Source organism: Entelurus aequoreus, linkage group LG11 (assembly GCF_033978785.1).
Source record: "Entelurus aequoreus isolate RoL-2023_Sb linkage group LG11, RoL_Eaeq_v1.1, whole genome shotgun sequence".
Taxonomy (NCBI): Eukaryota; Metazoa; Chordata; class Actinopteri; order Syngnathiformes; family Syngnathidae; genus Entelurus; species Entelurus aequoreus.
In genome coordinates, this window is record NC_084741.1 from 62,885,963 (window position 1) to 62,911,113 (window position 25,151).

The following is a 25,151-nucleotide window of genomic DNA, read 5'->3' on the forward strand; positions in this document are numbered from 1 at the left end:
TCCAATCAGAATTCAGCTAGCTTATGTTGCCATGCTGTACCAAACCTGCCCTGGGCCTTCAGAATCAACAATGCAGGCGTCTGTGCACTGTAAGTGAACAGGGACATATGGTTGATAGACAATTGCCATAGCCAATTATATCCCAAGTTGTTGTCAGTAAGGTCTTCTAGCTGGCCTTACGCTGTGATTGGATACTCACTTGGGAGTCCCAAGTGAGTATCCAATATACAGAGTATCCATATATATACACATATATATATATATATATATATCCATATATATACACATATACACACATATATATATATATATATATATATATATATATATATATATATATATATATATATATATATATATATATATATATATATATATATATATATATATATATATATATATATACAGGCCTGGCCCTAACCAATCTGGTGCCCTAGGCAAGATTTTAGGTGGCGCCCCCCCACATCGGCAGTGAAGTGTATATACTCACAAGAAACCGAATAGCTTTGTCTTTGACCTTTTTTTTTACTTAAAGAAAACAAATTAACATATTATATGAGAATGTTATGTCATGATTATCTTTAACCGAATCACAGCAGTGCTCATATTAAAAAACAGCATTCCCTCTCATGTGATATTGCTTTATTAACATTAATGATGTGCACTTTAACAACTAGGCTTACAACTATACCTAATATATAAAGGGGTGGAAAAGTGACTATTACCTGCAGGGCAAACATTAGCTAACCAGAAGGCAATAACAATGTAAACAAAAAACACCTGCTTAAAAGATCTAATACAAATGTCCCTGAGGAATGTAAGGTGGGAGTACTGTAATTACCTAACGTTACATTATTATTTTCCATAACAATTTAGCCCCCTCCACAATATTAACCCGATGTTAAAACAGAACTAGCTATTTATTGATTTGCAATTGCCGAATCATGTAACATTAGCTTAATGCTAAAAAGCCAGGTTACTATCACATTCTGTAACAGACAAATAATTTCATGTAGGCTAACGTTACATACCTGCTACCTCTGTCTTTTTCTCGTTTCTCCTCCTCTTCTTTTCTGTTCCCTGGGCACCTGACAGTTTTGGCCGTTTTGACATCTTGTGTTGATTTTTTGATGTGGTGACGTCCAAAAAAAGTCATGATACGGGAAGGGAGGGGGCGCACCGTGCGGGGGGGGGGGGGGGGGGGGGGGGGGGGGGGTGCGAAATGTTGTAACAAATAATATTTCTATTAAATAGGCTTTACTTTGCATTTTAATTAACGTGGGATTATTTTTTTTTGTATTTAGAAATAATAGTGCCAACTTTTTTTTTCTTTTTTTTTTTTCTCCAACATTTGTGGCACTGGCGTGGCGCCCCCTGGTGGACGGCACCCTTAGCATTTGCCTATACGGCCTATGCCACGGGCCGGCCCTGTATATATATATATATATATATATATATATATATATATATATATATATATATATATATATATCATATTTATATATTTATATATATATATATATATATATATATATATATATATATATATATATATATATATATATATATATATATATATATATATATATATATATATATATATATATATATATATATATATATATATATATATCTGGTACGCCAGCTGCACTGAAGCAGACAAAAAGGCGATTCAGAGGGTCATAAAGTCTGCACAAATACACAACTCCCGTTGCCTCAACAGAGCAAAAAACATCACCAAGGACAGTACACACCCTGGCTTCCACCTGTTCGACCTGCTACCATCGGGCAGGCGCTACAGGTGCATCAGAGCCAGAACAAACAGGTTCAGAGACAGCTTCTTTCCCAGAGCTGTCACCATCTTGAACTCTAACTTTTAATAAATAATTCACCACTATACAATATCCTACCCTAATACCCTACTGTGCAATATTACCCTTCGAGTGCAATACATCCGACATTGATTGTTATCACTCCGGTACTCTTGTCTTGTTCTGTATAGTGTACAGTATTTTGTATATTGTACAGGATTGCTTATTATTTTTATTGTATAGTAGTCTATTTATTTCAATTCTTAGTTTTATCTTTATTACTTCTTGTGTAATGTATCTTTATCCCATATTTGTTACCACTACCGCACCTTAAATTGGAGTCCTTAATCTCGTTATATGCAAATATAATGAAAATAAAGTCCATTCTGTTCTATTCTATTCTATTATATTCTATATACAGCTTTTCATTTTTTGCGGCTCCAGACAGATTTGTTTTTTGTATTTTTGGTCCAATATGGCTCTTTCAACGTTTTGGGTTGCCGACCCCTGGCATAGAGCAATCATCATTGGTGAATGGCTAACGAGAAATGAATGAAGGGTATTTACCATTGATGCTCAGAATGACTTGGATCAGACGTGATAATGGAACACTTTATGTCAGCACTTTTACCTTTTATTCGCCACGAGGGACTTCACTGTTTTCATTTTTATATCACAGCTGGAACAACAGACGGAACCCACATTCTATGATCATTCTATCAATTGATGATCTATATTAAAGAGCTGCGGTCGGATGAGCAATCTGGAATCTGTCATCGCCTCAACTCCCTCGGCCGGGAATTTTGAAATTCTTTCTTAGGCTTCATGGCCACTTTGGAGCGGATCCACGTGGAAAGTACGCAGCAGTGGAAACTGGCAGCCAGAAAAACTCTGCGAGTCCGCAAGATGTCCAGATTTACATTCCTTCCTTGTGACACAAAAGCAAGGGAGAACACCATAATTTGACCAAGAGGGGTTGCACTGTTGGCTGAGAGGTCCGTCAGTGAGTAATGCCAGGAGGAGGACACAAACTTGGGAAGCGAAAGGAGAAATCAAATGAGAAATGATAAGTGAAAGCATTTCTTGGTTGTTTTAATGAAGTCCTGACAAAAGCTTTTTGGCTTCACCTGAGTTCAAGAAGAGGAAGCAGTAGACCTTAGGATGAACCTTTTTGTAAGTACTGACCCTTCTTCATCATGGGACTTGACAGGCTGGGGCTCCGTCACCAGAGGGGGCCCTGGCACTGCTGGCTTCTCAACAGTAGCATTCTTTCACACATTGCTGGAAGTAATCAGCGACCGGAGCCAGAATCCGAGCTCCTTCTGTTTGTTTTGGCTGCACCCCCACCCAATTCTAATTGCTCCACCTTCACATATGCAAAGTCTCCATTTGCTCATGTTAGTGGTGAGAAGACCGCCTCCTTCTCATCCTGCCTTCTTAGCCCACCACACCCATCCATCAGTCCAAAGCAGTCCACTCCAAATAACCCCAACATGTCCTAAAAGTCAGGACAAATGTCACATTTTAGCAACAATTGTGTTGTATCTAGGGATTTTCCAATGCTGATCATCATCCGTGAGTAAGATTGGCCGATACAATAACAATCACATGTATTACCTGTACATTTGTCAATGTATTTATTGTGAGTGCTAATAACAACTAGTTCCTTATTATACTAGTTTTATTACATACAATTATCTGAGAAAAACGAAGTCAGTAGCAGGGATGGTAAAATACTAAACTATCACATTCACTTAAGTATTCACAGCCTTTGCTCAATACTTTGTTGATGCACCGTTGGCAGAAATTACAGCCTCAAGTCTTTTTGAATACGACGCCACGATTCCCATCAGATTGGATGGGAAGCGTTGGTTTTCATCCATGATGTCTCTGTGCATTGCTGCATTCATCTTTCCCTCAATCATTGAGGCTGTAATTGCATGCCAAAAGTGCACCGACAAAGTATTGAGCAAAGGTTGGGAATACTCTGTACATTTTTAATACATTTGTTAAAATTAAAAAAAAAAAAAGTTTCACAATGTCATTATGAGGTATTGTCTGTAGAATTTTGGGGACAACAACAAAATGTGAAAAAAAAGTGAAGCGCTGTGAAAACTTTTCAGATGCACTTTTTTTTATCTTACTTCTACACCGGGGGTGTTAAATTCATTTTAGCTCAGGGGCCGCATGGAGGAAAATCTGTGCACACGCGGGCCAGACTGTTAAAATCATGGCATTAAAACTAAAAAAATAAAGACAACTTCAGATTGTTTTCCGTCTTACTTTGCAAAAATAGAACAAACACTTTCTGAAAATATTACAATAAATATATGGAAAAAAATACCGGCAGCGGTAAAGTTTAGATCCATGAAGGAAAGAAGAAAGTGAATTAATGTTTATAACTGATACATTTACATATGCATAAACATTAGTTTTATTTTTTAATTAATTAATTAACATTTATGACAACCTTTTTCCAAAACACAATATAGAATGTGAGCTATAACAGGATAATGCATACATTTATCATTTGTTTTCAAAACGGTTACAAAAAAGTGGGACCCCAAAAATTTACTCTGGGACCCCATTTTGTATGACTTGATGGGGTCCCTGGGACCTCATCAATTCCTAGCGTGCAAAACAGCAGCAGGTGGCTGTGGCCTGTGGGCCGGTTCTAATACCAATCAAATATCATCCCGGGGGCCATAGAAAATTCATTCTGGGCCGCGGGCTTTGACTTTGACACCCCTGTCCTACACGGTCAATACTATATATGAAACTTGAATATACTGTAACTTAGAGTAGTCAGTGTACAGCACGGAAAGAAGTATAATTTCACTATCCACACCCATATCCAGCAAATCAAGTGAGAACGCGTCCAAAAGTGCACCAATTTAGCACCAGCTGCAACAGTTTTTACTACGATCCCCTTCTAGAATCACAAGAATCAAAGGGGCTGGTAGATGTCATAAATCTTTCACTCCTACACTTCTGTCTTGAATATGCTCCGCTCGTGATCAATTAGTTCCAGTTCCTTCAACAATGTCATCTCAGGGAGTTTTTGGTTGTCATCACGCCCTGCTTCGAAAGCTCACAATACACCCTGGAATCAATGTTCCCCTCAATGAACAACAGCTCCCTCAGTGCTGGAAGCACTCATGCCGCACCAGACCATGACGCTACCACCACCACGCTTGACAGTAGACAAGACATAATTGCGCAACCACGTCCAAACCACCCGGGAACAGTTGATCTTATCAGACCACAGGACGTAAATCCGCTATTTAATTTTCTTTTATTTTCCAGCTAACTGGCTCTTTGGTGAGCCAGCCTCAAAAGAGACTTCCTTCTGGGACCACGGCCACACTGACTATGCAGTGTGTGGCGTACAGGCTGAGCACTGACAGGCTGACCCCCCCCCCCAACTACTTCAACCTCGGCAGCTACGCTGACAGCACTCATGCGTCTGTTTCCGAGCCAACTGGTGGAAATAACACAGAGCACAAGGACTCAACTTCTTTGCTCGACCGTGGCGAGGGGTTGTCCATCAAGTGTTCGAGGGATAAAAAAAAAAACCTTAATGCTTCCTCGTCGGAGCCCTGAGTGGGATATTGCATAAGTTTCAAATCTCTGTTGAATTCAAATAGCCTCACTGGCAACTGTTAGATTGTTATTCAGATAATTTTATGTTATAAAGGCATTAGTGTATTTGTATTAACTTCTATATCTATTAGGGTTTAAGTGGGTTTAACTAGCTTTTTTATCTTATGTTGTATTTTTCCTTTGTATAATGTTTGGTAATGCATGTATTCTTTGTATTTTTATTTTGTATGCTCCTATATGGACCCCAGGAAGACTAGCAGTCGCCTTGGCGTCAGCTAATGGGGATCCATTCAATAAACAATAAACAATAGGCCAGGGGTCGGCAACCCAAAACGTTGAAAGAGCCATATTGGACCACAAATACAAAAAAGTAATCGATCTGGAGCCGCAAAAAAATGAAAAGTCTTATATAAGTGTTATAATGAAGACAACACATGATGTAAGTGGCTAATTAGCTATATTAGCCTACTATCAAAATGTGTCAAAGGCTGACGCAAATCTTCGTTGACAGAAATGTTGAAATGTAATATTTATTCTACACCTTTTTACAACATTGTAAAACATTATTAAAACTTCTCAGTGGGTGAGATCACGCCTTATAATGACTTAGAGACATAGACTTCCTTTTTATTGTCATTCAAATTTGAACTTTACAGTACAGATAAGAACGACATTTCGTTGCATTAGCTCATGGTAGTGCAGGATAAAAAATCAATAAGGTGCAGATAAAAATAAATAGATTACTGTACAGATAAATATATTGCACTTTTGCATATGCATCCACGTTTATGGATGTATGTTGTATTGTCTTTTATATTCCAGCGAGTTAATCCATTTTTGGGGGGAATTGAGGGGATTATTATGATGTATTTAAGAGTCTTACGGCCTGAGGGAAGAAGCTGTTACAGAACCTGGAGGTTCTGCTACGGAGGCTGCGGAACCTCTTTCTAGAGTCAAGAATGGCCAAAAGTATAGTAGATGTGTATGTCCAAATTAAAGAAAACGTCAGGCTGTCTTCTTCTAATGGATTTATTGCAGTCTTTACAAGCTGGGTAACATTTGCTGTGGTCTGGAACAACATGGTGCACAAACAACTATCAGAAATGTAGCCAATATTACATACAGATAATGTGTCATGAGACTCAAATATACCTACAAACAAGGCATAATGATGCAATATGTACATACAGCTAGCCTAAATAGCATGTTAGCATCGATTAGCTTGCAGTCATGGATTGACCAAATATGCCTGATCAGCACTCCAACAAGTCAATACCATCAAGAAAGCTCACTTTTGTGCATTCACGCACAGCATAACACTTTTGGTGGACAGAATGAGAGAAAGAAGGAGTGGCATAAAACAGGTCTTTCTGTGGCAGCGTCGGAGAAAGTTATACATGTAAACAAACTGTTGAGTCACAGTCCACGCAACGGTGAGTTCAAGGGCCGCTGAAATTAGTAGGACAAAACGGCGCTCGCCAAATACTCTCACCAGTAAAGCATAAACACAAACCTATTAAACAGTGGGCTTTCAAACAATTAGGAAGGTTTGTGTCCTCCAACAGAAACCATTTTACAACAAAAAACATATTGTTCACCCCATTTTTTTTCCATTTTCCATACATTTTTTAAAAAGCTCCATGGAGCCACCAGGGCGCCGCTAAAGAGCTGCATGTGGTGCTAGACCCGCGGGTTTCTGACCCCCGTATCAGGCCATTTATTAGACCATCATTGATAAAAACATTTAAGTCCTACATGCTGTACGCACGCAAACACACACACACACACACACACACACACACACACACACACACACACACACACACACACACACACACACACACACACACACACACACACACGCACACACACACACGCACACACACACAGGCTCTAATTCACGTGTTTCTGCAAAAATCAGTCCCTCCAGAATTTCGCAGGCTTTTTTTGGAGACTGGCTAAATTTGCAGTAGCTTAAAAAAAAAAAGCGGAAAAAGTTGCAATGTTTTGAGGCATTTTTTTAAAAAAAAACATCGAATCTACTTGTGATGTAATTATTTCGCTGTCAATGTTTTAATTGTTCCTGTAACCTCAACCTCAAAAAGCCTATGATTTCAACATAAACTGGAAAAACAAATACTGTATTAATGTTTACTCATTTTACTCCACTGACTTAACGGGGCACTATTATGCAAAACCAACTTTTCTTACCTATTGGTACCTGCTGTTGTGTACCATATTTTTCGGACTATAAGGCGCACTTAAAATCCTTTAATTTTCTTAAAAATTGTCAGTGCGCCTTATGACCCAGTGCGCCTACAGTATGGAATAATTCTGGTTGTGCTTACTGACCTTGAAGCAATTTTATTTGGTACATGGTGTAATGAAAAGTGTGACCAGTAGATGGTAGTCACAAATAAGAGATACGTGTAGACTGCAATATGACGGCAGTAAACAACACCAAAACTTTAAATGTTCCATTGAGAATATAGAACATTACACGCGGCACTCAAAAATCTGTGAAAATGTTTTAGTACGACTTTGGTAAGCTATAAAGCCGCACCGCTTGATGGATTATCGGAGCATTACAGCTACCATAGTCAGGTGTACTGTGATTCAAAATATGAGTATTATTATGGTGTGTGTATAAGGACCGCAGAATGGCACCCATTCGCAGACATATTATCTGGCGTTTTGTTTTGCAATATTATGCAAAACCAACTTTTCTTACCTTGTGGTACCTACTGATGTGTATTTGGGATCTGCATACGTCCTGAAAACTTGCGCGCATCCGCCATTGTAGACACCCGTCCTTGCACGCTACACCGCTACAACAAAGATGACGGGGAGAAGACCGCCCACAAAACGGTGCATCCGGAAGCGACTGTCAGAAAGCGACTTGAAGATGATCTGTAAAACATCATCTATGCAACATTTTGACCAAAGAACCAACATTACATGTTATGTAGACCACAAGAAAAAAATCATAATATGACCTCTTTAATGCGCCTTATAATCCGGTGCGCCTTTTGTATGAAAATCGACCTATTCGGCAGTGCACTTTATAATCCGGTATGAAAATAAATACGGTATTTGCGATCTGCATAAGTCTCGAAATTCCGAAATCAAACCGTGGAGGCATTGCAGAGATATTTATAAAACACTCACTGCTTTATCCATGCACTAAATTCGTCCGATTTCTCAAACATTTTGGTTTTAAATGAGCCACCATGAAAACAATCGTGTTTTTTTTTTTTTTTAAACACCTGGATTATGCAATCAGAAACCAGATCTCTCGAGTGGGTGTGTGCAGCCAGAGAGAACCCAGTGTGAACGCACAGGTTACAATATCGAAGCAGATACCCATCTATCCATCCATTTTCTACCGCTTATTACCTTCGGGGGTGCGGGGGGTGCTGGAGCCTATCTCAGCTACAATCGGGCGGAAGGCGGGGTACACCCTGGACAAGTCGCCACCTCACCGCAGGGCCAACACATATAGACAGACAACATTCACACTCACATTCACACACTAGGGCCAATTTAGTGTTGCCATTCAATAAAAACGTAGCAACAATTGCAATGAAGAGGGGACTTTTTTATTTACTTCACAAATGAAAAGAACAGAACATTTTGAATTGCATCATAGTCGGAAATTTCAACTGGAACACCCCCCGAGGTCGGATTTTCTACTCGGAAAGTCCTCACCACATGTGAGTTGGCTTCAAAGATGGCTGCTCCAGTGTAAACAATATCAGAAGCTTATGTAATATCCACTAGTAGCCCTTCTGACCATTTTTGTTGCACTAAATCAGCCACAAATGATGTATTGTTGGACGTTTATATATGGTAAATGGGTTATACTTGTATAGCGCTTTTCTACCTTCAAGGTACTCAAACGCTTTGATTGATTGATGGAAACTGTTATTAGTAGATTGCTCAGTACAGTACATATTCCGTACAATTGACCACTAAATGGTAACACCCGAATAAGTTTTCCAACTTGTTAAAGTCGGGGTCCACGTTAATCAAATCATGGTAATCATGGCTTTGACACTATTTCCACATTCACCCATTCACACACACATTCACACACTGATGGCGGGAGCTGCCATGCAAGGCCCTAACCACGACCTATCAGGAGCAAGGATGAAGTGTCTTGCTCAAGGACACAACGGACGTGATGAGGTTGGTAGAAGGTGGGGATCGAACCAGGAACCCTCAGGTTGCTGGCACGGCCACTCTCCCAACCACGCCACTGGTTACTCCAGTGTAAATAACAATTTTTGATGTGTTTCATACATTCTACATTGTTAGCAATAACGTGTTTGGTCTCCATCCACCGTGTTTCAACGTTGCAGAAAGAGATCATAATTTTCCAAAAGTTGTTTATATTTAGATAAGACAATCACAAGAATAGCTTTCGTGGATGTGGCAATCTTAGTTTCCGACCTCGTAACTTGTCACGCTCATAACTCGGCCGTGATATTTATGTTAATGTGAACAATATCAGTGTATTGTGATTAACGGCTATATAAATTAACTTTGATGATTGATTAATAGAATGCACCATGAGGTCTATAGCTCTAAAATGAGCTAATAAAGCTAGCACATTCACTTTAGCATGCCCTGCAGCATTAGCTTAAGATGGTAATAGGTGCTTGTGGAAGCCGCTTCCTAGCTAAGCGTGCAGTTTTTAACAACGTTTTTAATGTACATATGTTTTTATCAAAATCTTTCTCCCGCAGAACGTGACTTTTCAGTCACGTCCGTATCCTCTCTCTTCTCCTGCTCCCGGCCGCTTACTGTTAAAGACAACTGATGATTAGAGTAACACGTACCACCTGTGAAAACTAATCACCTGCCAGCTGTGTCTCGCCGTCAGCACTGCCACGCCCCCGTCTGATGGTGCTCTGTCCTCAGCACCGTGGACAGAGGCGGTGACCTTTGCTCCTGCAGGCATCGCTGGCCATATCTCCCTCCACAGTGCTCTGTTGTTGTTGAGTTTTTTGTTTCATCTGTAATTTAGATTTTATCGGTACATTTATTTTTAACCTGCTGTCACTTGGCCTTTGCCCGGGCACAACAGATGCAAATGTTCTTGTAGCTATATCTAATCTGTGCAATATATATATTGTGAAATGTCCCAATCAAATAAACAAATAGATTAAAATACTATTATTATTATTTCGCTGACTTGAAAAATGACAATATCTTGCAAGAGATTTGTTCAGTACACATGTTCATCTTCACAGGATGCACATTAATCATCTACAGTAAGATCATGTAGATCAGGGCCGGATCAGGCCCGTGAACAGGTTTTAACCGGCCCGCGGGATGAGTTTTTGCTATGTATAAAAATGTACCTGAAATTTTTGAATGAAAGAAACTGCTGTTCTAAATGTGTCCACTGGATGTCACAATAGTAATTATTTGTATCTTTGTAGATAATGCTACATATGTACAAAATAAAACACATAATGTTTGAGGGAAATGATCAAACTACATTAATAACATACTCTAATTTGATTTTGATATAATTTTTTTATCTTGATAGATTGAAAATTAACACCAATGAGTTGACTGATCACATAATTTATTCAGAAAGTATAAATAACGACAAATAAAGATAGAACACTATTAACTGCAACATGTAAGTGTAAAAAAACAACAACAACATTATGGTTTGTACAATTTCAGAATATGCGTGTTCTATTTTTAAACAAAGAAAACAATCTGAAGTTGTCTTTATTTTTTAAGTTATCGTGCCGTGATTTTACCAGTCCGGCCCACTTGGGAGTAGATTTTTCTCCATGTGGCCCCCGATCTAAAATGAGTTTGACACCCCTGATGTAGATGCACAGGCCATTGTCCAGTTTGGTTTTCTGGTCAGATTTTTTGAGAGGATTCGAGCTTGTTCCAATTTTTTCTAGTTTTTTTGTGCAATGTTTTGATCCGGGTCGTGTTTATTTTGCCTGTACAATGTGTCGCAGGCCAATAAAAAATAAGCTCCGGGCCACACTTTGGTACCCAGCCACACTGTGGACCCCCCTGGTGCAGTAGGAAGGGGATTCACATGGCCTCACTCGTCGTGGTTAAGCTGACATATGAAACGTGACGAATTGGGGGTGGGGGTGCATTATCCACTTTAGCCACCAGAGGGCAGCAGAGTGTTAAATATCTTAAAATGTTTTCTGGGCAATTTCAACTTGGACCACATCGTCAGTTGCTATGTACAAAACTAAAAACCAGTGAACTTGCACTTACAGATGTAGCGACCAACTGTAGTTACTGACAGTGGTTTTCTGAAGTGTTCCTGAGCCCATGTGGTGATATCCTTTACACTCTGATGTCGCTTTTTGATTCAGTACCGCCTGAGGGATCCAAGGTCTGTAATATCATCGCTTACGTGCAGTGATTTCTCCAGATTCTCGGAACCTTTTGATAATATTACGGACCGTAGATGGTGAAATCCCTAAATTCCTTGCAATAGCTGGTTGAGAAATGTTGTTCTTAAACTGTTCGTCAATTTGCTCACGCATTTGTTCACAAAATGGTGACCCTCGCCCCATCCTTGTTTGTGAATGACTGAGCATTTCATAGAAGCTGCTTTTATACCCAATCATGACACCCATCTGTTCCCAATTAGCCTGTTCACCTGTGGGATGTTTTGATTGATTGATTGATTGAGACTTTTATTAGTAGGTTGCACAGTGAAGTACATATTCCGTACAATTGACCACTAAATGGTAACACCCGAATAAGTTTTTCAACTTGTTTAAGTCGGGGTCCACTTAAATTGATTCATGATACAGATATATACTATCATATGTATGTTCCAAATAAGTGTTTGATGAGCATTCCTCAACTTTTACAGTCTTTTTTGCCACTTGTGCCAGCTTTTTGGAAACATGTTGCAGGCATCAAATTCCAAATGAGCTAATATTTGCAAACAATAACAACGTTTTCCAGTTTGAACATTAAATATCTTGTCATTGCAGTCTATTCAGTTGAATATAGGTTGAAAAGGATTTGCAAATCATTGAATTTTGTTTTTATTTACGATGTTTATCTACTAAAGATCCTACATGAATCACCTGATACTTGAAAGTAAATGAAAACTTGACACATTTATAATCATAGTCAAAGGTGTCATTATTTTTTCCCCCTATGTTAAAAGCACTTTCTTGTTGTCTACATCAGTGGTCCCCAACCTTTTGTGCACCACGGACCGTTTTAATCTAGGCATTATTTTCAGGGAGCGGCTTTCCTCGTGTGCCAGATAAATACAGCAAAAATAAGTGCATGAAAAATACAACTGACTATAAACTAGTTTAAAAAAATTTGGTTTGACCATTTCTTAACACAAGAACAATTTTTTGAAGCCTATAAGGCAGTGGTCCCCAACCTTTTTTGCACCACGGACCGGTTTAATGTAGGCATTATTTTCAGGGAGCGGCTTTCCACTTGTGCCAGATAAATACAGCAAAAATAAGTGCATGAAAAATACAACTGACTTTAACTAGTTTAAAACAAATTGGTTTGACCATTTCTTAACACAAGAACAATTTTTTGAAGCCTATAAGGCAGTGGTCCCTAACCTTTTAGTTCTTGTCTTGCGCTCCTATTTTGGTGGCTTTTTCTCTTTTTTTGGTATTTTCCCGTAGCAGTTGCATGTCTTCCTTTGAGCGATATTTCCCGCATCTACTTTGTTTTAGCAATCAAGAATATTTCAGTTGTTTTTATCTTTTTTTGTGGGGACATTGTTGATTGTCATGTCATGTTCGGATGTACTTTGTGGACGCCGTCTTTGCTCCACAGTAAGTTTTAGCTGTTGTCCAGCATTCTGTTTTTGTTTACTTTGTAGCCAGTTCAGTTTTAGTTTCGTTCTGCATAGCCTTCCCTAAGCTTCAATGCCTTTTCTTCAGGGCACTCACCTTTTGTTTACTTTTGGTTTAAGCATAAGACACCTTTTTACCTGCATTTACAAAGCAATTGGCTACCGGCTGCCACCTACTGATATGGAAGAGTATTACACGGTTACTCTGCCGAGCTCTAGACAGCACCGACACTCAACAAAAACAACACATCATTTGCAGACTATAATTACTGGTTTGCAAAAAATGTTTTAACCCAAATATGTGAAATTAGATAATCTCCCACGGCACACCAGACTGTATCTCACGGCACACTAGTGGGTGAAAAACACTAGTCTACATAACATATAATAATGGTTATTTGGTCAAATCTTATAGGTTGATTGGCAACACTAAATTGGCCCTAGTGTGTGAATGTGAGTGTGAATGTTGGCTATCTGTGTTGGCCCTGTGATGAGGTGGCGACTTGTCCAGAGTGTACTCCGCCTTCCGCCCGAATGCAGCTGAGGTAAGCTCCAGCACCCCCCGCGACCCCAAAAGGGACAAGCGGTAGAAAATCGATGGATGGATGGTCAAATCTTTGCATGGATTATGTTTTGCAGACCATCTTTAAACCACTTTTTGACAGGTTTCTTCCTCAACTTTCTAAGTCTTTTTTTGCCACTCGTGCCAGCTTTTTCAAACGTGTTGCTGGTATCAAATTCCAAATGAGCTTATATTTGCCAAAAAAATAACAGTTTTCCAGTTCGAACGTTAAGTACCGTAATTTCCGGACTATAAGCCGCTACTTTTTCCCCTCGTTCTGGTCCCTGCGGCTTATACAAGGGTGCGGCTTATGTACGGCCTGTTCTTCTCCGACACCGACGAAGAGGATTTCGGTGGTTTTAGTACGCAGGAGGAAGACGATGACACAATGATTAAAGACTGACTTTCCATATACCGGTAGGCTGGTTATTTTGATAACGTACAGGCGAGCACTTTGTATTACTTTGCAGCGTTGTATTATTTGTACTCTGCACGAATGCTGTTCGCCATGTCAAAGATGTGAAAGTTTTGATTGAATGATTGAAAGATTTATTGTTAATAAACGGGACGCTTTGCGTTCCCAAACAGTCATCTCTGTCCCGACAATCCCCTCCGTGGTAGCAGGAACCCCTATATACTACGCTAATTACACATCAAAACCCTGCGGCTTATACAAGGGTGCGGCTTATATATGGAGCAATCTGTATTTTCCCCTAAATTTAGCTGGTGCGGCTTATAGTCAGGTGCGGCTTATAGTCCGGAAATTACGGTATCTTGTCTTTGCAGTCTATTTGATTGAATATAGGTTGAAAGGGATTTGCAAATCATTGTGTTCTGTTTTTATTTACGATTTACACAACGGGCCAACTTCACCGGTTTGGGGTTTTGTAGAATGGCGCTTTCCGTCATTTTCAGCAGACCGCATTGCAAAATGATTAAGCCCCGGCCTTCCTCTCACGCGAGATCCGCCCAGGATTGGGGCCATATGACGCACTTTCCTACTATATGATGACAGATTATCATGACACATCATCTCACCATTAGACAAAGTTGCGAAGCCGCACTCAAATTCAAGGGGATTGTCGACACCACATTCTTGGAGGGACTAAAAAAGCAGCGATGAGATCCCTAAGACCACCATGCCTTGAACATTTAAAACATTACAATAATATACAATTAACTGGGCAGCCTGACAGTGGAGTCTAATATCCATCTAGTTCCTGCTTGGACTGGTCACGGAGCGGTTGGCCTGCAGTAGTAATAGTGGGCCTCATGACAACAAAACTCCCAGAAGGACAACAAAAGCTCATATCAGGCAGGGAGTTAGTGACAGGCCTGGTAGGAAGTGGAAAATGGTGGTCATCCCTGTCTTCTTCAGCAGCACTTTATTCAGGAAACCAGATACTGCAACCCCCCCCCCCCCTCAGCTACATCAGGGTGGTATCAACACGCCAAATGGAGAACCCCCCACCAGCCACCCCCTTTTTTATCTGGAAAAACATAAGAGAAAACTATTAACTGCCGCAACAGTTAAACAAAACAGTTGACGTTCTGGGATCCGTTCCTACACACACCAGTACAGTGATTTAAAAAAACACAGGGAATCTCGCCCATTTTATTGGAGCTTTTGCACGGGACCTGATGGAGTCAAAAGGTTGAAAATACTTCCCTTAAAAAACATGAAAATGAAAAGAACTCGTAAGATCCACATCATCAGCTTTTTTTTTTTTGCCTTGGAATAAGAGTTTGAAAGTCTGTCCTCTAATCTTTCACATCTGTGTGCATATGGGCACATCTGGGGAAGTGTGCACCTACCCATAATGTTGGTGCTGAGAGCTGAGGGAAGAAAGAGAGGAGATGAAAAGGTAGAAAGAGCCATGGTGGACTTTTGTCTAATCTGACCAATCAACAAGTAGAATTGGTCTGTAAGAGAATGATTGGTGTTGAGGTCCAGATCACGATCATTTAAAGTTAAAGTACCAATGATTGTCACACACACACACTAAGTGTGGTGAAATGTGTCCTCTGCATTTGACCCATCCCCTTGTTCACCCCCTGGGAGGTGAGGGGAGCAGTGAGCAGCAGCAGTGGCCGCGCCCGGGAATCGTTTTTGGTGATTCAACCCCCAATTCCAACCCTTGATGCTGAGTGCCACAGTATTTGGTATGACTCGGCCGGGGTTTGAACTCACGACCTACCGATATTTCCCTTTGGTGACATTTGCATTACAGTCGGTGTGTATGTTCCCAGTGATGCACAATGCGACTGACTTTGAACTATGGCTACCCTTGTCGGTAAAAAAGTTCAATACTTAGGTGCAGGACACAGGAAGACGTACACGTTCACAAACTAAAGGACGCACAAACATGACTCCCCTTGGCAGTGACAAGCCACTATTAGTAAAATTGGTCGAACAGAATTAGCCAAAACTCAGTGGCGAGCGTGCGTTTCACACCTAAGCCTACAGTGATGTCCGACTTCAATGATTACCTCTCAAAATACCATCATTTATGTCACCACATGACCATTGCTGGGGAAATACTATACAGGAACACATTTACGCACTACTGGGCAATAGAGCACATCAACAGTGTGCAAAACGGGTTGTTTTTTGGCGCATTTAAAAATCAATAAACCCGCATCAGCAATTAAAACATATCTTATGTGGTACTGTCAAAATTAAAATGGCAAAAAACATTAAACGTGAAACAATAAAATAATCAAATATTTGAACTCGCAATTTGTAGCACACATTCGACGCCGTATAAGCCAGTGTAGTCGGCTGATTCGAGTGGAAAATGGCGTGCATTTCCCCATTTCATCGCCGACATGGATGTAGTTTCTCTTTAAATATCCTTCTTGAAAATGGCCTTGCAAATATATGTGTTGTCTTGTCTAATCATAAAAGATGCAGACGAGGCGTGTTGGCTGAGTTCTTAAAGTTTACTCCACAGCGTGCTCGTCAATAACATCAAGCTGCCGGCATTCAACAACCTAAACAAGGCGACTGCACATGCTCTTCACTACTGTGGCATGCTGGGTAATGGAGTTCTTATGTTACCTAGTTCATAACATCACTTTATATGTCTGCCACCTAATCAACGTTTCGTTCTCCTTCTTTGTGGGTCAACACTTCCTGCTTCCTGCTAAGTTGCAACTTGTGATTGGATACTCAATTTGGAATGACAAGTGTGTATCCAATCACAGTCTCGTTAACATCAGGCTACCTAGAGAGGCTACTGTCAACAACTTGTGATCTGATTGGCTATCGCAACTGTCTATCAACTCTACACTGCAAAAACTGAAATCTAAGTAAGATTAAATATCTCAAATAAGGGTGATATTTGCTCATTTTCTGTCTGATAAGATAATTCCTCTCACTAAGCAGATTTTATGTTAGAGTGTCTTACTTGTTTTAAGTGTTTTGCTCCTAAATAGTCTCAGTAAGATATTACAGCTTGTTGCTGAGATGTTATGACCTATATTGAGTAAAACATGCTTGAAACTAGAACATCAACTGTTGCAAAGCTGTGTCATCAACACTCACAAGTATAAAACTACTTTTTTAAAGTAATAATTTCTTATTTCAAGCATGAAAAAAAAAAATCATGACTTTGACACAATTGTGTCTCATAATTAAAACAGATAACAGCCAAATGGACTTTGCTGTTTTATTTTCAATGAAACAATAGACAACACGTACTCATATAGTAGTACAGTTGGCACAGTACAGTAAACTGACAGTTAATATTTAAACATTTGACATTTCAAACAATTTTGAACAGAAATAGTTCATGCACATTCAGATATATTCTTCAAAATTACAATAGAAATAAATTTGGCCGGGGGCCGGGCTGTATATATGCGCGCTAATTGACTGAAAGAGCACGCACTTGGCGCGATTATGTCATGTTATTAATGGAAAAATGCATTTTTAGACCATATGATTTGCCTGAGCGGCTAGTAGACCCCGAGAGTAACAAGCGGTTGCCTTGTTGCCTTTCCATTAAGAACAAAGCATTAGTTTTTAGTATAAGTTTGCTGGTTTCAAGATATGTAATTTGGTTTATTTAGTTTATTAAGGATCCCCATTAGTCTACACCGCAGTGGAGACTATTCTTCCTGGGGTCCAGGCAAAAAACATCACACAATCACAAAACAAAAGATTAAAATGCAGTACAACATGATCAAATAATAAAATGTTGTAATACAAAAATAGCAACAACAAAGAACCAAAAAAATAATAATAACTTTGAGTTTACATATTGTTCATACCAAAGATAAAAAGAGCAATATAAAAATAGATGTATATATATTTTTGCAAAAAAAAACAAAAAACAAAGAACCAATGGCCTAAAATATATACATTAGTGTACCAAAGACAAACAGTAAGTGACGAAAAAAGTTCCATCCACCATTTTCTACTGCTTGTAGCAGCACTAAAATCTAATAGCACTGTGCCAACTAATAATTTACTGTCAATTTGTTTTAGCCAGTCATCTGTTAATTGTGTGAGAGCTGTGCATGTTGAATGGCCAGTTTTATATGCATGTTGAAAGTCTGAATTAATGTCATTTATAGAGAAATAATTTTGAATTTGCTTAAATATAATTGTTTCCATTAATTTTCCTAATACTGGTAAAATGCTAATTGGCCTACTATTCGATCCAGTGAATGCTTCTTTCCTATTTGTAATGCCGAGCGCATATCATTATGTCAAGATAATGGCACTAGCATTTACTTCATTTAAGAATATTTTTCAACATATCGAGCAAAAAGGTCTCTTTTTTTTCTACCAAGAACAGTGCACTTGTTATTAATGAGAATATACTTATTTTAAGCTATTTTTGGGTTCATTGAGGTTAGCTAATTTTACTTGTTTTGGAAAGTCTTGACAAGCCAAATTTTCTTGTTCTATTGGCAGATAATCTTGCTTAGTTCAAATAAAATACCCCCCATTTTTGTATTTTTTTTTTCTTTCTTGTTTTTGCAGTGTATGTGTTCTCAAATTCATCCACTAACAGTCCCGGTGAGTATCCAATCACAGGACGCGTAAATGTCACGTTCAACCTTAGGCCAGCTAGAAGGTCTTACTGACAACAACTCGTGATCTGATTGCAGTGGCGTGCGGTCACTAGAGGCAGGGGAGGCACGGCCTCACCTGCCATCATGGAAAGAAAAAAAAAAGTAAAAAGAAAAAAAATAATAATTAAATTGTTATAACTAAAGTTATTTTCCATTTAACTTCACCAGTTTTAGATTATGTTTATTTTTATTTTCACATTTGCCGTTCAAATACTGAGAAGAGACGGTGCGGTGATCAGCAGCCAGTTGAGGCACGTCACTGCGTTGCGCCTCAACATGGATTGTGCGCAATGACTCGGCTAACTGCTGAGCTGCTGTGCAGTGAGACCGTATTGCTATATGAATTATATTATACATTTCCATAGTTTAGTTAGCTGAGGTATATAATGTACAGTGTATTTTGTCAACAACTGTATGTGTGTAACATATTTTTAGTGCTGAGCATTCATAAAACTGCTGCGGAGACACACTGTGTGAGGCTCGTCTCATAACCCCGCCTCCTGGTGCCAAGCACCTCCGCCGCAGAATGCACCGCCCGACGGGAGCGCCACACCAACCAAAGCCCACAACCAACCCCTCCACGTGCAAGACCGAATCCACCCAAAAAAAGTCACTTAACAAGAAGCCAAAAAGTGCAAAAACAACAATGCTCGCGCTGCAGGAGCCGCGAACGACCGCAGGGACACAACATTAGGTACACCTGCACGGCAGGTTCATATGTTTGTAAATCTGACTGTGATGATGCAGTCGTGCCTCACCAGACATTAACCTCACCGCACGCCACTGTCTGATTGGCTATCGCAATTATCTATCAACTGTATGTCCCTGTTCACTTACAGTGCACGGACGCTCGCATTGTTGATTCTGAAGGCCTGGGCAGATTTGGTACAGCATGGCAACATAAGCTAGCTGAATTCTGATTGGATACAAACTCTAACCTAAAAATAACAGTGCTGGAAGGAGCATAATATGACACAAAGATATTTAGGGAAAGTAAATAAAAAAATACTTTTATCTTTAATTATGATCACAATTTCTGGTTATGTTAGGCCAGCAGAGAAGGCCTTGCTAGCCCTGACCGCACACCACTCACGGGCATTCAATGTTACGTGCAGTGATTTCTCCAGATTCTCTGAACCTTTTGATGGTATTACAGACCTTAGATGGTGAAATCCCTAAATTCTTTGCAATAGCTTGTTGAAAAACGTTGTTCCTAAACTGTTCGACAGTTTGCTCCGGCATTTGTTCACAAAGTGGTGACCCTCGCCCCATCCCCATCATGTCATATTTAATTAGATTTTTTTTTTTTTTTTTTTTTTTTTTTTTTAAATGGTCCTCAGTAGTCACGTACAAATTTGTGTGAATTATGCAAAATTATTCAAATTTGATCCCCATGAACCATATTAAGTCTTTTTTCCCCAGGGTCCCCAGCAAGAATGAACAGCACATTACTCCATCAATCCAGAGATTTAAAGACGTGTATGAGCTAACTGGGCAGTGGCCATTGTACCTAATTTTTGTATGCCTCCACAACCTGTAGAAAGGGTGGTCCCTACAAGTGATGATCAAAAACTTGGTCCCCATTCCAAATAATAACCAGTATGTGTGTGTGTGTGTGTGTGTGTGTGTGTGTATGTTTGTGTGTATGCTAGTAGCCCTGCAAAGACAAAGACCAACCAGAAAGTTCACTCTGTTTGTTTTTCATTGCGCTCTCAATAGATTGAAAAGTTATGAACACTTTTTGATTAAACTTTTAGGAAATGTCACAAATTGAATAAGAAACAAGTCATTGCATTTTGGGCCTGATCCGGATTGTTTCTACAAAGTTACCTTGAGCTTACGTTTCCAGCTTCAATTTCTGTGTGTGTGTATGTTAGAAGTCCCGCCTCCACCCACAGATACAAAGACAGTGGATGACCCACAAAAGGCTTCAGTCCTCATTCCATTCTTAATAGCTCAACATGTTATGGACGGATTTTCATCTAACTTTCAGGGAATGTCACAAATGGGATAAGGTGATCCGTATCATTGTTTGGACTCAGGACTTTTTTACTTTTTTACGGAGGTTACGTAGTGTTTTTCTAGTTTAGGATTATTATTATTGTTGAAGGTTGCTGACAAGAACCTTCTATGTTCATACATACAGTAGCAGATCAGCATCAAATTATACCTGAGTGTGGGAGTGAATGGTTGTTTTATATGCCGTGTAATCATACATCTTGTCATTAAACTATTATTGAAAATGCTGCCAATCATGTAGAACTGATAGTTCTGTGGGAATTTTCCTTATTTTCTGGAAAAATTGCAAATGTTGACAGGTATGTCGAGCCCCCCTCTTCTTCACACTCCGACACAGCAGCCTGCCTTCTTGAAATTGTTTTTCCATAGAAAGTTCTGCTGCTGGTCTATCCGCCAGGGAAGATTGCACTTTGGGTACACAGGCCTGTGTTTCTGTGGCGTGACTCCAATGAGTATTTATAGTTAATGACAAAATGTTATGATTTAGTAAGAAAATATTTCAACGCTCTACCAGGAGCATGTGTTTTTTTCATATACCTTCTAAGGAGCCACATTTGGGGGCTTTTCTGGCCTTTAACACCATCGCCCCTTTTGCACCACAGGAACCTTACCCTGGAAATATGCGTGAAGTTGAGTTCTTGGTCATATTTTAGTGGCTGAAAAACAACTTTGCTTGTACTCTCTAAGTATCCAGGAACATTTAGGCAAGTTTTGGAGTACTGGCCTGACACATCTGGACATTTTACAGCTGTTTGCATTTTCGCTACTGTTTCAATGTTTTTACATTGTGTTGCAAAATGGAGTCACAGGTTTTTACCTGTTTTTACAAAGTCTACCATATACAGTATATACATGACCATCGGCGGTAGTAATCTGAAACATTTACTTAAAGCCAATGATTCTCAAATTGTGGTATGCCTAATGGTAGCCAAATAAGTCTGTAAATATATACTACAAAACCCAAAATCAGTGAAGTTGGCACGTTGTGTATTTTGTAAATAAAAACAGAATACAATGATTTGCAAATCCTTTTCAACTCATATTCAACTGAATAGACTGCAAAGACAAGATATTTAATGTTCGAACTGAGAAACATGTTTTTTTTTGTGCAAATAATCATTAACTTAGAGTTTAATGGCAGCAACACATTGCAAAAAAGTTGGCACAGGGGCATTTTTACCACTGTGTTACATGGCCTTTCCTTTTAACAACACTCAGTAAACGTTTGGGAACTGAGGAGAGCAAGGTCACGTGCAGTGATTTCCCCAGATTCTCTGAACCTTTTGATGATATTACGGACCGTAGATGGTGAAATCCCTAAATTCCTTGCAATAGCTCGTTGAGAAATGTTGTTCTTAAACTGACAATTTGCTCACACATTTGTACACAAAGTGGTGACCCTCGCCCCATTCTTGTTTGTGAATGACTGAGCATTTCGTGGGAGCTGCTTTTATACCCAATCATGGCACACACCTGTTCCCAATTAGCCTGTTCACCTGTGGGATGTTCCAAATAAGTGTTTGATGAGCATTCCTCAACTTTCTCAAGTCTGTTTTGCCTTTTCTAACAGCTTTTTTGAAACATGTTGCAGGCATCAAAATCAAATGAGCTAATATTTGCAAAAAACAACCAAGTGTTCCAGTTCGAACGTTAAGTATCTTGTCTTTGCAGTCTAGTCAATTGAATATCGGTTGAAAAGGATTAGCAAATCATTGTATTCTGTTTTTATTCACGATGTACACAACATGCCAACTTCACTGGTTTTGGGGTTTGTAGATATGGAGTATCATTGTTGTTAGCTAGTTAAAGGCCTACTGAAATGAATCTTTTTTATTTAAACGGGAATAGCAGATCCATTCTATGTGTCATACTTGATCATTTCGCAATATTGCCATATTTTTGCTGAAAGGATTTAGTAGAGAAAATCGACGATAAAGTTCGCATCTTTTGCTCGCTGATAAAAAAAGCCTTGCCTGTACCGGAAGTAGCGTGACGTCACAGGAGCTAGTATTCCTCACAATTCCCCGTTGTTTACAATGGAGATAGAGAGATTCGGAGCGACAAAGCAACGATTACCCCATTAATTTGAGCGAGGATGAAAGATTCGTAGATGAGGAATGTTAGAGTGAAGAACTAGAGAGGCAGTGATGGACGTATCTTTTTTCGCTCTGACCGTAACTTAGGTACAAGCTGGCTCATTGGATTCCACACTCTCTCCTTTTTCTATTGTAGATCACGGATTTGTATTTTAAACCACCTCGGATACTATATCCTCTTGAAAATGAGAGTCGAGCACGCGAAATGGACATTTAAAGTGACTTTTATCTCCACGACAATACATCGGTGACACCTTTAGCTACTGAGCTAACGTGATAGCATCGTTCTCAAATGAAGATAGAAACAAAATAAATAAACCCCTGACTGGAAGGATAGACAGAAGATCAACAATACTATTAAACCATGTACATGTAACTACACGGTTAAAAATTCTCAGCCTGGTAAGGCTTAACAATGCTGTTGCTAACGACGCTAAGGCTAATTTAGCAACTTAGCAACCGGACCTCACAGAACTATGATAAAAACATTAGCGCTCCACCTACGCCAGCCAGCCCTCATCTTCCCATCAACAGCCATGCTCACCTGCGTTCCAGCGATCAACGGCCCGACGAAGGACTTTATCCGTGGGTTTGGCGGCAAGCATCGGCTAGGCGTAGTAAGTAGTCCTTGTTGTGTTGCTGTAAGTATTGTACTTAGCCGCTAATACACCGATCGATCCCACCTACAACGTTCTTCTTTGCAGCCTCCATTGTTCGTTAAACAAATTGCAAAAGATTCAACAACACAGATGTCCAGAATACTGTGGAATTTTGTCCAAGAAAACAAGAGGTTTTTGTATCGGGTCGAAGGGGTACAACCACTTCCGTGGATTTTGTGACGTCACGCGCATAAATCATATCCAAAGGAGTTTTTCAACCGGAAGTGTGGCGGGAATTTTAAAATTGCACTTTATAAGTTAACCCGGCCGTATTGGCATGTGTTGCAATGTTAAGATTTCATCATTGATATATAAACTATCAGACTGCGTGGTCGGTAGTAGTGGGTTTCAGTAGGCCTTTAAAGGCCTACTGAAATGAAATGTTCTTATTTAAACGAGGATAGCAGATCCATTCTATGTGTCATACTTGATCATTTCGCGATATTGCCATATTTTTGCTGAAAGGATTTAGTAGAGAGCATCGACGATAAAGTTCGCAACTTTTGGTCGCTAATAAAAAAAGCCTTGCCTGTACCGGAAGTAGCGTGACGTCGCAGGTTGAAGGGCTCCTCAGATTTCCCCATTGTTTACACCAGCAGCGAGAGCGATTCGGACCGAGAAAGCGACGATTACCCCATTAATTTGAGCGAGGATGAAAGATTTGTGGATGAGGAACGTGAGAGTGAAGGACTAGAGTGCAGTGCAGGACATATCTTTTTTCGCTCTGACCGTAACTTAGATACAAGGGCTCATTGGATTCCACACTTTCTCCTTTTTCTATTGTGGATCACGGATTTGTATTTTAAACCACCTCGGATACTATATCCTCTTGATAATGAGTCGAGAACGCGAAATGGACATTCACAGTGACTTTTATCTCCACGACAATACATCAGTGAAGACTTTAGCTACGGAGCTAACGTGATAGCATCGTGCTTAAATACAGATAGAAACAAAATAAATAAGCCCCTGACTGGAAGGATGGACAGAAGATTCTACCAAACTCTGGTCCTGTAACCACACGGTTAATGCTGTACCGCCGGACGAAGCCTAGCAATGCTGTTGCTAATGACGCCATTGAAGCTAACTTAGCTACGGGACTTTGACAGAGCTATGCTAAAAACATTAGCTATCCACCTACGCCAGCCCTCATGTGCTCATCAACACCCGTGCTCACCTGCGTTCCAGCGATCGACGGCGCGACAAAGGACTTCACCCGATCATCGATGCGGTCGGCGGCTAGCGTCAGATAGTGCGTCTGCTATCCAACTCAAAGTCCTCCTGGTTGTGTTGCTGCAGCCAGCCGCTAATACACTGATCCCACCTACAGCTTTCTTCTTTTCAGTCTCCATTGTTCATTAAACAAATTGCAAAAGATTCACCAACACAGATGTCCAGAATGCTGCGGAATTATGCGATGAAAACAGAGCTGTTTGTATTGGATACAATGGTGTCCGAATACTTCCGTTTCAACCA

The 25,151-nt window shown here is 39.8% G+C and overlaps 1 long non-coding RNA gene across 1 annotated transcript in view; it reads right to left on the minus strand.

Annotated features, from left to right (window-relative positions):
* Positions 1-10,048: 10,048 nt before the first annotated feature.
* Positions 10,049-25,151, minus strand: part of LOC133660334 (uncharacterized) — an 89,446-nt gene continuing 74,343 nt past the window's right edge. Inside the window, exons 3-4 of the long non-coding RNA XR_009827807.1 lie at positions 10,276-10,432; positions 10,049-10,219 (exon numbers count right to left, since the gene is read on the minus strand). This is a non-coding gene — a long non-coding RNA (uncharacterized LOC133660334). The remainder of the gene's footprint in view (positions 10,220-10,275; positions 10,433-25,151) is intronic.